Raw genomic sequence first — 12,665 nt, 5'->3', positions numbered from 1 at the left:
CGTCATTCAGATATAAAATATATCAAACATATGCTAACTAAAACATATAATCGTAGTTTTTGCGAAAAATGCGTGCTTTCTTACTGCCTACAATATAAATATCACAAAAATACAGTTTTCGTTGCAAACAAAAATTCTTAATTACCGATCTTCTGCCAAAGATGGTTACTCGGGACTGTATATTCAAAACGTGCCAACGACTTTGCCATAGCGGTAACACTGGTTCCGTCAGATCACTGAAGTTAAGCGCTGTCTGGCTGGGCTAGCACTTAGATGGGTGACCGTCTGGGTCTGTCGGGCGCTGTTGACAAGCGGGGCGAGCTCAGCCCTTGTGAGACCAATTGAGGACTACTTGACTGAGAAGTCACGAAAACTCACAACGGCTGGGAGACTGTGTGCTGCAAACAAGCCGCCCCCCCCCCCCCCCCCCATATCCACACCCAGTGACCTCTGTCGGCTAAGAATGACTCGATGGTTGGTCGATACAGTTGGACGTTGCAGTACCCGATCTGACCAGAGAGGGAGTTTGTGTATAGTCAAAAAACGTATAAATTAATTCCTTTCTATATTTTCGTATTTTTATACTTCATTTGGAAGGATATCTACCTTACTTCTAAATCTAAAACTAAACTAAACTCCTTCCGAACAGATCATGAAGCCCCAACGGGACCGACCCTCCGCCGTGTCATCCTCAGCCCACGGGTGTCCCTGGATGCGGATATGGAGGCGCATGTGGTCAGCACACCGCTCTCCCGGCCGTATGTCAGTTTACGACACCGAAGCCGCTACTTCTCAATCAAGCAGCTCCTCTGTTTGCATCACAATGACTGAGTGCACCCCGCTTGCCAACAGCGCTCGGCAGACCGGATGGTCACACATCCAGGTGCTAGCCAGCCCGACAACGCTTAGCTTCGGTGATCGGACGGGAATCGGTGTTACCACTGAGGGAAGGCCGTTAACTTCTATCTTATTTCGGCATATTAAATGTGGACGGAAAACTTATGAGACGAGAATTTCTAAGGTTGCATCGGTTTGCTTTGTGAGAGGTACAGTTGAGTTTAGAACTTCACGCAACATAAATATAAAAAAAATTACAAAACTCCGATTGTTGTGTAGTCCCTTCGTAAGAGAGAAACAGGCAATTTGTCACATGTCGAGGCAGAATTTACTTCTGCTGCTGGTAAGTTTGATTCACAAAGTAATAAACTTCCTGCGTTCACCTTAAGCCTTGAGCATGTCTCAGTTCATCGAAACCATCCGCCATCTTAATACTGTACGCTTATAAAGCCCTGCTTATCTCGAGAAATGGTTCAAATGGCTCTGAGCACTATGGGACTGAACATCTGTGGTCATCAGTCCCCTAGAACTTAGAACTAATTGAACCTAACTAACCTAAAGACATCACACACATCCATGCCCGAGGCAGGATTCGAACCTGCGACCGTAGCGGTCACGCGGTTCCAGACTGAAGCGCCTTTAACCGCACGGCCACACCGGCCGGCTTATCTCGAGAAAACGGGGCGCGTGCCACGTTCAAATTTAACCACTGTCTGCTCCCTGGTTTAACTTTGATCGAGGTCGTTGTGCCAAATTTTTGGATTGAAAAGGACTAAATTCCGACTTTACCATGGTTAACTTTCAATCGAAGTTGGTGCACTCGGCAGTACGTGTCGTAGAATGATATAATTTTGCAGGTACATTTAATGGTATGTGTGCATAAAGCCTGTAAAATTCGTTGCGAATTAGTAACACAGAAGTAGTAAATTAAAATGTTATTCATGAAGCTGAAGTTTTACTGCATGAACAACTAAAACGTAGTAAGTAATAAACTTTTTTTTCCTTCCATTATTTTGTGGAGGTGCGTTAGGGAGAAAAAGTTTCGGAAAGGTTTCATTTTACGTGTAAAGTTTGCCAGAAGTTGTCTTATTCTCAAATACTGGATGAATAGAGTCTGGGTAATTTCGCGCAATGACTTATGCCGCCTAATGATACATACATGGTTTCTAACCTTCGCTCGACTTACTGTGTTGAGCTTTTAAAGCAAGATTAAACCTATTTGAGTAGCTTATGGTAGCATTTTAAATTTTGAAATTCGCTCAATAACTTCATCAGATACTGATGATAATATGAGATGTTCCCAAATCTCCCGTTTGTAATAACTCTACGTCAGTCGCATGAAGAGTTGTTCACTGAGTCTCAAATTATGAAATAGGTTTCAGATATGTAGAGAAACCATTTGACCGTCTGCTCTCGCAGTGACTGAGGGAGGTTGCTTCTTGAAGCCACTTTGACAGGAGGCAGATTACGAATACCCAGGGGGCTTCCATCGTTAGGTCCCATTGCAGATGAACGAATAATGTTGGTTCTGCTGACAGATGACATCCATTCCACATCCATGAACTTCAGGCACAAGCTCTATAAACACTATTTTAATTATTTGTTAACTGAAGCTCACTGGTAGACTGAAACTGTGTGTCAGGCCGAGAATCGAACCCAGCACCTTCCCTTTTGTGGATGACGCTCTCACCCACATATCCAAGCACGCCTCACGGCCCGCCCTCGCAGATTTTGCCTTTCAAATACCTCTTTTATTTTCCAAAGTTCACAATTTGAAAGGTGTACATATTAGGATAAGTGGTTACGAAAAATATATATGTCATGAGAAATGTCAGTCTGCTTGGTATATTTGATAGTTTATTCGGAATATTTATCACTTTGACCATCTTTGCATGTCGAACATATGAGTGATATGTATTCTTTGGCTACGAGTATTATTGAGTAGAACTCGGGTCAGAGAGGGAGAAAAAGAGTGTTATGTCATGGCAGAGTGAGGAGCTTCGATGGTGGATGTGGCAGAGTGATTTTTATTTGAGCTGTTTCATGATGTGTAACTGAGGATAGAGGATGATTTGACATGACTGTATAGACAGAAAGATCATTTGAAAAAAAAAACTAATTTGCACTGAGTTTATTTTGCTAGTTTATTAATCATTGTAGTGTAATGATTTCATTGCGTTAAACAATATCTACGTGTTGGTATCCAAAGAGCATTATTAATAATGTGCAGTATTCTAGTTAGTTCCCCCCACCAAGATTAACTTAAAAACATTTCATTAGGAAATCAAAAGAGTAAATTCTACCAACTTTAAAAAGTGTCTGTTAAAAATATTCAGTATGGTGTATGACAATGCTGAGAAAGATAACGTTGAGAAAGAGTAATAGTTTATGTCAGTTCGACTTTTTTTTGTCGTTAAACTGCAAAATACCCTCTTACTTATTTACGAAACATTTTCACTGGAGCTCATCCTCTCTGTTTGAATGAAAAGCGTGTTTGGCAAAAAGTTGCACCGTCACGTCTTGCACCATTGCGTGAACAGTGAGTAGTATTTTTGAAAGAGGACGAAAGAGCCACTTGCTACAACAGCTTAATTAATAAGCTAATAACGCAGCTCATCATTCAGCTGATCATTTTTGCAGTGCTGACACAGCACAGCCGAGTTATCCGTTTGCTAAGGAAAAAACTATACGGCCTAAACGAACCTTTGAGAGAATATTAAACATTTTCATTTAAAAAATTTCATCTAAATTCAGTGGCTGCGTTTCATAACAAGACACAGTTTTTGTTACGCAACATTTGACTGTTGTGTCTGATTGTTGCACAAGTAAGTGATTCTGAGTATTATCGACAATCATTCTTTTCACTCATTTCCAAGCGGTCAGATGTTGTTTAGATTAATTGGTATCACATACATACAAAATAATTTGCGAAATTATGTTCGTATTTAAAACTAGGGTAGCAGAGGCGATTTTAGATCACACATGGTAATCGGAATTAAAAGTACTTGCTTTCACATTGATAGCGTAGCACACACACGTTTCCAACTACTTAAAGTAAAAGCTTTAGTTTCAAGGTCCCATACAAGTCTTGTGGGACTAGCACTTCTTGAGGAAAAGATATTTAGAAGAAGCGGTTTTGTCACAGACTAGAGGGCACTTCCCAGAATGAATATTTAACTCTTCAGTCAGGTGTGCAGTAGTTTGCAACATACCGGCAGATTAGAGAAAAGCGCTGCAACTGCTACTCGAACCCAGAACATCGTCTTTTGTGGTCGATGCTCTTACACACCGCAACTCATGAGCAAGCTGCACAGACTTATTTCTGTCAATACCAATTTCCTATATATTCTAATGCGTTAATACAGAACCGATTTACAATGGAAAAAATTAGTTCCAATTTTAACCACCAAGTGCAAATATGGTGCTGTTAGTGCAAGAAAGATGTATAGACATGTTTCCATATGTAATGGATTAGGAACGGACGTAAGCAGAAAAGTCAAACAAATGACACTGATTTTATTATTCACCAACCATCTTGCTCAAGAACGGTGGTTTCCACACCCCTGTATTCTTCCAAAGCAGGAATCACACACTGCCCTAGGAGGTCTTGACAATGCGTGAGTAATAGGGTAGTGGGGTCCTCGGTGCAATTTTGATATCAAATTGATATGCAAATTAATTGAATTGATCAATTAATCACCCACACCCCAACCATGCCCATCCCCAACCCCAGATGATGTTTCTCTTAGCCTGCACGTGGGCCCCAGCCCCTCCCCCTCCCCAACATACCCTATTGGTGGAAATTTCGAATTTTCGCGGGAATTTTGAATTTTCTTGGTAATTTTTCTGTCCCAGGGCTGTGCTGCTGTCCGACTCCACCCCACACCTGGCAATTGCCAGTAAATTAGAATTGATGGTACCCTTTAAGGGTAAAATTAAATTAAATTAATTAAAAATGGTGGTGTCCTTTTGGGACTCGAACACTGGTCCACCTGGACAGAAAACCCAAGTGCACCCCCCAACACATGGAAACTGTCCAGATGCAGAAGAGGAAGATTAGATTAGTGTACTTTATTTATTTTGGTCGGGAAACAGATGCAAAGATCTGTCCTGGTTACGTACTTAATCATGAAGATCGGGCCTGATTACACAACCATATGCATAGCGCTACACAAGGACAGCACAAAATCGCAATACAACTCAAAAACTGACAATGCGATAAAACTGGTGTTATCATGCTGGGAAAAAACTTCGCAGTACCACTCGACAGATACACTCAAACTTTACCCTACACCTATAAGCTGACGGGAAAAAGGTAGTGGTATAAGGTACTATCTTCATTCTTTTTGCTGGGAAATATGTTCCACTGACGACATGCTGGTGTTGAACAGAAAGGAGTTTAAAAAGTCTAGCTGTAAGAATACAGTATATATCGTTCTTTGACGTCAGAGTTCGCAACAGCCACCTACTCAAAAGCCACTCCACAGCCCAGTAATCGAAGACAATACACGCTATCACATCTGATGGGAAAAAGTCTCACAGTTCTAATTACACTTCGAAAACATCGTGAAAAAAAAAAAGGAAGAAAACCAGCATTCGTAGTGAATGGGTCATAATGCAACACATGTACTGGGGAAAATCGTCGTCCTAAAAGACTGCAGAGGAGGCGGTAGTTGAACGTGCGTTCTCCTCGATGTACAATCACAAACTGCTAAAAGCTGAAGCCCTCTCACCTCCCCTGACGCCTCTCCCTCCCACCTCCCTCCATCCACCTACACGGAGGATACGTGCTTCTTCAAATGGTCAGGTGCTCCGCAGAGTGTCTCCCTCCCTCACTTCCTCCCCTTCTGTGTGTTTCACTTCTTTTGTCAGGCGCCGGCCGGTGTGGCCGTGCGGTTAAAGGCGCTTCAGTCTGGAACCGCGTGACCGCTACGGTCGCAGGTTCGAATCCTGCCTCGGGCATGGGTGTGTGTGATGTCCTTAGGTTAGTTAGGTTTAATTAGTTCTAAGTTCTAGGCGACTGATGACCTCAGAAGTTAAGTCGCATAGTGCTCAGAGCCATTTTTTGTCAGGCACTGACTGTCTGGATTCACAATATGAATAATTCAATTAAGGATTACCTCGATGATAACGGTCTGTTTACACATAGATTCAGAATATATCGTCCTTGTGAAACATAACTAACTCATTATTCGACCGTAGTAATCAGTGGTATCAACAGCGGTTCTGAAATTGGTTCCATATTTCTAGGTTACCAGAAAGCTTCTGGCACCGTTCCTCACAACAGGCTTCTAATTAAATTGCCTGCCTGTGGGGTATCGTTTCAGCTCTGCGACTGGATTCTTGATTTTCTGTTGTAAAGGTCACATTACGTAGTAATCGACGGAAAATCATATAGTAAAATAAAAGTGATACCCGGCAATTCCCAAGGGAATGCTACAGGGCCTCTGTGGTTGCCAATCTATGTAAAAGGTTTATAAGACAATCTGAGCAGATCTCTTAGCTCGTTTGCAGATGATGCTGTCATCGTCCGTCTAGTAAAGACATCATAAGATCAAAATCAATTGCAAATTTATTTAGACGCGATATCTGTATGGTGCGAAAAGTGTTCCATTCAGTAAGGAAAAGTGTGAAGTCATCCACTGGAGTACGAGAAGAAATCCGTTCCGTTAAACGAAAAATCACACAAATTTAAAGCCTGTCAGTTCAAGTACATACCTAAGAATTACAATTACGAGCAACTTAAATTGGAACCATCACACATATAACGTTCTGGGGAAGGCAAACCTAAAATTGTCTTTTATTGGCAGAATACTTACAATGTGCAACAGACCTACTAAACGGGCTGTCTGCGCAACGCTTGCACGGCTGTGCGGTATGGGATCCTAACCAGACAGGATTGACGGAGGACGTCAGAAAAGTTCAGAGGAGTGTGGCTCCTTTTGTACTATCGCAAATAGCGCTAGAAAATGTCGAGTATATGATACGCAAATTGGGGTGGCAATCATTAGAACAAACGGATTTTTCGTTTCTGCGAGATTTATTCATGACATTTCAATCAACAATTTCCTCCTCCGAATGGGAAAATATTTTATTGCCGCTAGCGTACATAGAGACATATTATCATCGTTACAAAATAAGAGAAATCAACGCTCCTACAGAAACATTTAAGTGCTCATTTTTCCCACGTGCTGTTAAAAAATGGAAGGGTAGAGAAATAGTCTGAAGGTGGTTAGAAGAACCCTCTGCCAGCAGGCAAGTGTGAATTGCAGAGTAGTGATGAAGATGTTGATGTAGATGTGGACGGACGCAGATGCTCTTTCTTTGTGTGGGATGTATGTATTGGCTGCTTTGGCGTCGCCAACGTGAGCACTAATCGCTCTCGGAAAGCGCGTGATTTATGATCTCAGCCGACCCGACGCCTCATCAGGACATGAGTGAGAAGTCGAGATTGAGTTCGTACTATTCAGACTGGCTGTGTGAGTTGGGGCAACGGCACGCTTATCACAGCAGGCAGAATCTCCGCTAGCGGTAGACCCGTTAGGGAGGCACCTCGCTCCTGCATTTCTTTGCGGTCGTCAGAAGTGCAGGCCTTCCCCGAAGAGCGCATGCGCCTGGCATGTCGAGCCGTTACTTTGTCACAGCAGAGAATTATTTTCTTGCAGCTGTTTTGCACCCACACCAGAAGCGGCGGTTGTAAGTGCCATTGTGCTGGTTGTAACTGGCACAAATGTAACGGGAACCATCGTCAAATTGCTATAGACACAGAACAAGAACAGTCACTGGAAATTTCACAGACTATGACCAAACATAGAACCATACCCTGGAGGCACTAAAAGTGATCTTCACCAATCGCAAGGGAAACCCAAAAAATCATCTTATTTGGAAGCCAAATGACGAAAGAGCGGTGCGTAGACCTCGTGATCTGGAGAAGGAAGATTTTGTTGCAGGATTTGGGCCTATCTAAACTATTGCACTTCACTGATGGGTAGCATGGGATATACTTAATATATTAACAAAATCCATGAATCACTTACTTCAGTGAGGCCTAGAGTGGGGTCTAACTAAATAATCACGCATTTCACACTATACTGAATACTGTGCCATTAGGTCCTTTGTGAATTCTAAAGTTTGCGCAATGTACCATGGCCTCTGTGCAGAAACGCAGAGTCTTTGCTAGCGCTGTATACCAAAGGGGAGATCACCTGCTGAGCCGCGCCGTTCGTCTGTTAAAAGCATCCATCCCACTTGATGTTCTTCATCAGTAGCCTAATCAGAGGCTACTGGCTTATCAGATTATTGGTTGTACTGTAATAACCAGGCTCGCCAGATGTAGCTTAGTTTTGTCAGCGAGCATATCTGCATCAGAATAACAAAGGGATGGACAGTTCGACACGGGAACAGGCGATGTTGTCGGTTAACTTTACCTGCATGCCCTATATCGCCATCGCCATGGCATAAATGGCTACGCAATGCTGAACTGTACGTTATCAGGTAATTGCGAATACTGTGTACACCTTGTGGTACTGTAATAGCCTTTTGACTTTGGTGCACACTTTCGCTAATACTATCAGAGAGGTCGCTGAATGTCTGTGGAGGAATAGCAGCGTCTTTTCCTCAACAGTTGAAACAAGAGTAAGTAGTGATGCTGAACGCAGAGATGGAGCGGCATCAACGTTCTGACACTTTCCAAAGTTGTTCCGTAGGGACTTTGAGCAGGCCATTCTATTTCGGGAATGTTGTTGTCCACAAACCATTGTCTCACAGATGCTCAAAAATGGTTCAAATGGCTCTAAGCACTATGGGACTTAACATCTGAGATCATCAGTCAACTAGATCTAGAACTACTTCAGCCTAATTTACCTAAGGACATCACATACATCCATGCCCGAGGCAGGATTCAACCCTGCGACCGTAGCAGCAGTGCGGTTCCGGACTGAAGCGCGTAGAACCGCTCGACCACAACGGCCGGCTGACAGTTTCTGTATTATGACTGGGTGCATTGTCACGCTGATACAATCAATCATGGTCACGAATCTACTGAACGCAGTACACAATACCGTAAAATGTGTTCATATCCCTCCACATTCAGAGTTTTCTTAAGCTAAATAAGAGGATCACACTCCAAAACACCCTACTGTAACACATCCTTCTCTGTACTTCAGCCGGCCGCGGTGGCCGAGAGGTTCTAGGCGATTCAAAAAAATGGTTCAAATGGCTCTGTGCACTACGGGACTTAACATCTGGGGTCATCAGTCCCCTACACTTAGAACTAATTAAACCTAACTAACCTAAGGACATCACACACAGCCATGCCCGAGGCAGGATTCAAACCTGCGACCGTAGCAGTCGCGCGGCTCCGGACTGAAGCACCCAGCCGGCCGCGGTGACCGAGCGGTTCTAGCCACTTCAGTCCGGAACCACGCTGCTGCTACGGTCGCAGATTCGAATCCTGCCTCGGGCATGGCTGTGTGTGATGTCCTTAGGTTAGTTAGGTTTAATTAGTTCTAAGTCTAGGGGATTAAGTCCCATAGTGCTCAGAGCCACTTGAACTCTGTACTTCACTGCCATACGCCCACATGACAGGCATTCCTGAAACCCAAACCTTCTACCGGATTGCCACAGGGTGTAGTATAACCGATCACTTCAGATCACTTATTTCCAGTCGACCACTTGCAATGGCGTCGCTCTATACATAATCTGAAGCTTCACTTACCATTGAAACACAAATGTGCCCCTTATGAGGAGCTTCTCGACTATTATGCCCCATTCTTTTTCTCTACATAAGCACAAAAATTATGCTAGCTGGACTGGTGACAGCACTCAGAACTCATGAGTGATTTCTTCCGCTGATTTCGGGAGATTTTTTATAACCACCCCCAGCAGTGTTCGAAAACCCCTGTCCGTCAGGGCATGAGGTCTGTCTGGCCTTGGTTCAGCTGTGGTTGTTCCTTAGCGTTTCCACTTCGCAATGACATCATCAACAGTCGACTCGGGCAGCTTTAGAAGAGCTAAAATACACCTGGAAGATTTGTTCTCAGCCGAAATCCAGTGACTAGTTCACTTTCGGAGCCAACGAGCTCGTGTCACTGAACCATTCTGCTCTAATCGCTTCTGTACCAAAGATACATTTTTTGTAATAGATAGTAGAGTCCTTCCATGCCCGCACTAGCATGATGTCCATCACATAAAGTTCTATTGTTACCCCTGCCGTGTGATTAGTATTCTAATGAGGAGTCACAGAATGCAGGTCTGCATTGTTGTCTGTAGATCCGAGCACCATCACTCACCAATACGGTCTCACCGGAAGACAGTTGACAGAAAATGATCGGAACGGTAGTGGTTCTAAGGGCTGAGGAAAAAAGTGCCATGAGGAAAAATCCTCTGCGATAGTTTGGACGGGAAGTGGAACCACTGGCGGGTTTGTGCCAGTAGCGAACTGACGACGCAATACTCCACGCCTCCTTTTATACCTGCGGGTCCGCCTGTTCTTCTAGTCGTCCATTTTCTGTTACTCAGGGATGTTCGGATACATTTGATCAGATAGTGAATTGGGGAGTACAATCACTGACGACAATAAATGTATCAAAGATATAAAGAGAAGAATAGCCTTGGCAAAGCAAGCTTTCCAAAATAGAAGTAATTTACTAACAGACAATCATATAAGCCTAGAAAGTAGGAAAAAGTTTGCCAAAACTTTTGTCTGGAGTGCGTTAACATACGGATGTGAAGCGTGGACTCTGGGAAAGACAGAGAAAAAGATACTGGAAGCAATTGGAGTCTGGATATGGGGAAGAATGACGCAAACAAGCTGGATAGATAGAAACAGTAATGAACAGGTCTTAAGAGAAGCGAATGACAACACAACGCTGCTAAATTATATAGGAAGAAGAAAATCAAGAATGATAGGGCACATAAGGAGACACAACCATTTCCAAAAGAATGTACACTACTGGCCATTAACATTGCTACACCACGAAGATGACGTGCTACAGACGCGAAATTTAACCGACAGGAAGAAGATGCTGTGATATGCAAATGATTAGCTTTTCAGAGCATTCACACAAGTTTGGCGCTGGTGGCGATACCTAAAACGTGCTGACACGAGGAAAGTTTCCAACCGATTTCTCATACACAAACAGCAGTTGACCGGCATTGCCTGGTGAATCGTTGTTGCGATGCCTCGTGTAAGGAGGAAAAATGCGTACCATCACGTTTCGGACTTTGATAAAGGTCGGATTGTAGCCTTTCGCGACTGCGGTTTATCGTATCGCGACATTGCTCCTCGCGTTGGTCGAGATCCAATGACTGTTAGCAGAAAATGGAATCGGTGGGTTCAGGAAGGTAATACGGAACGCCGTGCTGGATCCCAACGGCCTCGTATCACTAGCAGTCGAGATGACAGGCATCTTACCCGCATGGCTATAACAGATCGTGCAGCCACGTCTCGATCCTTGAGTTAACAGATGGGGACGTTTGCAAGACAACAACCATCTTCACGAACAGTTCGTCCGCAGCTCGTGGTCGTGTGGTAGCGTTCTCGCTTCCCGCGCCCGGGTTCCCGGGTTCGATTCCCGGCGGGGTCAGGGATTTTCTCTGCCTCGTAATGATTGGGTGTTGTGTGATGTCCTTAGGTTAGTTATGTTTAAGTAGTTATAAGTTCTAGGGGACTGATGACCATAGATGTTAAGTCCCAAAGTGATCAGAGCCATTTGAACCATTTGAACCACGAACAGTTCGACGACGTTTGCAGCAGCATGGACTATCGGCTCGGAGACCATGACTGCGGTTACCCTTGACGCTGCATCACAGACAGGAGCGCCTGCGATTGTGTACTCAACGACGAACCTGGATGCACGAATGGCAAAACGTCATTTTTTCAGATGAATCCAGGTTCTGTTTACAACATCATGATGGTCGCATCCGTATTAGGCGTCATCGCGGTGAACGCACATTGGAAGCGTGTATTCGTCATCTTCATACTGACGTATCACCCGGCCTGATGGTATGAGGTGGCATTGATTACACGCCTCGGTCACCTGTTGTTCGCATTGACGGAACTTTGAACAGTGGACGTTACATTTCAGATGTGTTACGACCCGTGGCTCTACCCTTCATTCGATCCCTGCGAAACTCTACGTTTCAGTGGGATAATGCACGACCGCATGTTGCAGGTCCTGTACGGGCCTTTCTGGATACAGAAAATGTTCGACTGCTGCCCTGCCAGCACATTCTCCAAATCTCTCCCTATTTGAAAACGTCTGGTCAGTGGTGTCCGAACAACTGGCTCGTCACAATACGCCAGTCACTACTCTTGATGAACTGTGGTATCATGTTGAAGCTGCATGGGCAGCTGTACCTGTACACGCCATCCAAGCTCTGTTTGACTCAATGCCCAGGTGTATCAAGGCCTTTATTACGGCCAGAGGTGGTTGTTCTGGGTACTGATTTCTCAGGATCTACGCACCTAAATTGCGTGAAAATGTAATCCCATGTCAGTTCTAGTATAATATAATTGTCCAATGAATACCCGTTTATCATCTGCATTTCTTCTTGTTGTAGCAATTTTAATGGCCATTAGTGTATTGAAGGAAACGTTTTAGGGAAAAAACTAAGAGGCAGGCCAAGAGTATTTTAATAACATCAAAGAAGATATGGGGATAAAATCGTATGAAGAATCGAAGAGGATGACAATGGAGAGACGGACGTGGCTAAATCGATAAGGCATAGCCTTTAGTTTATGATGATGAGTCAGCGGCAGTGATTGTCGTTCGCAAGCCTTTTCTCGTGTTGGCTGTTGCTATCGCCGCTCTTTAGTAAACAAATTG

The 12,665-nt window shown here is 43.9% G+C and overlaps 1 protein-coding gene across 1 annotated transcript in view; it reads right to left on the bottom strand.

Annotated features, from left to right (window-relative positions):
• The window catches only part of LOC126204177 (uncharacterized), a 388,056-nt gene that overhangs the window by 100,703 nt on the left and 274,688 nt on the right, over positions 1-12,665 (bottom strand). The window lies entirely within an intron of this gene.

This window comes from Schistocerca nitens, chromosome 9 (genome assembly GCF_023898315.1).
Source record: "Schistocerca nitens isolate TAMUIC-IGC-003100 chromosome 9, iqSchNite1.1, whole genome shotgun sequence".
NCBI lineage: Eukaryota > Metazoa > Arthropoda > Insecta > Orthoptera > Acrididae > Schistocerca > Schistocerca nitens.
The sequence above is the reverse complement of the archived record's forward strand: the minus strand, read 5'-3'. Positions and strand labels throughout refer to the sequence as shown.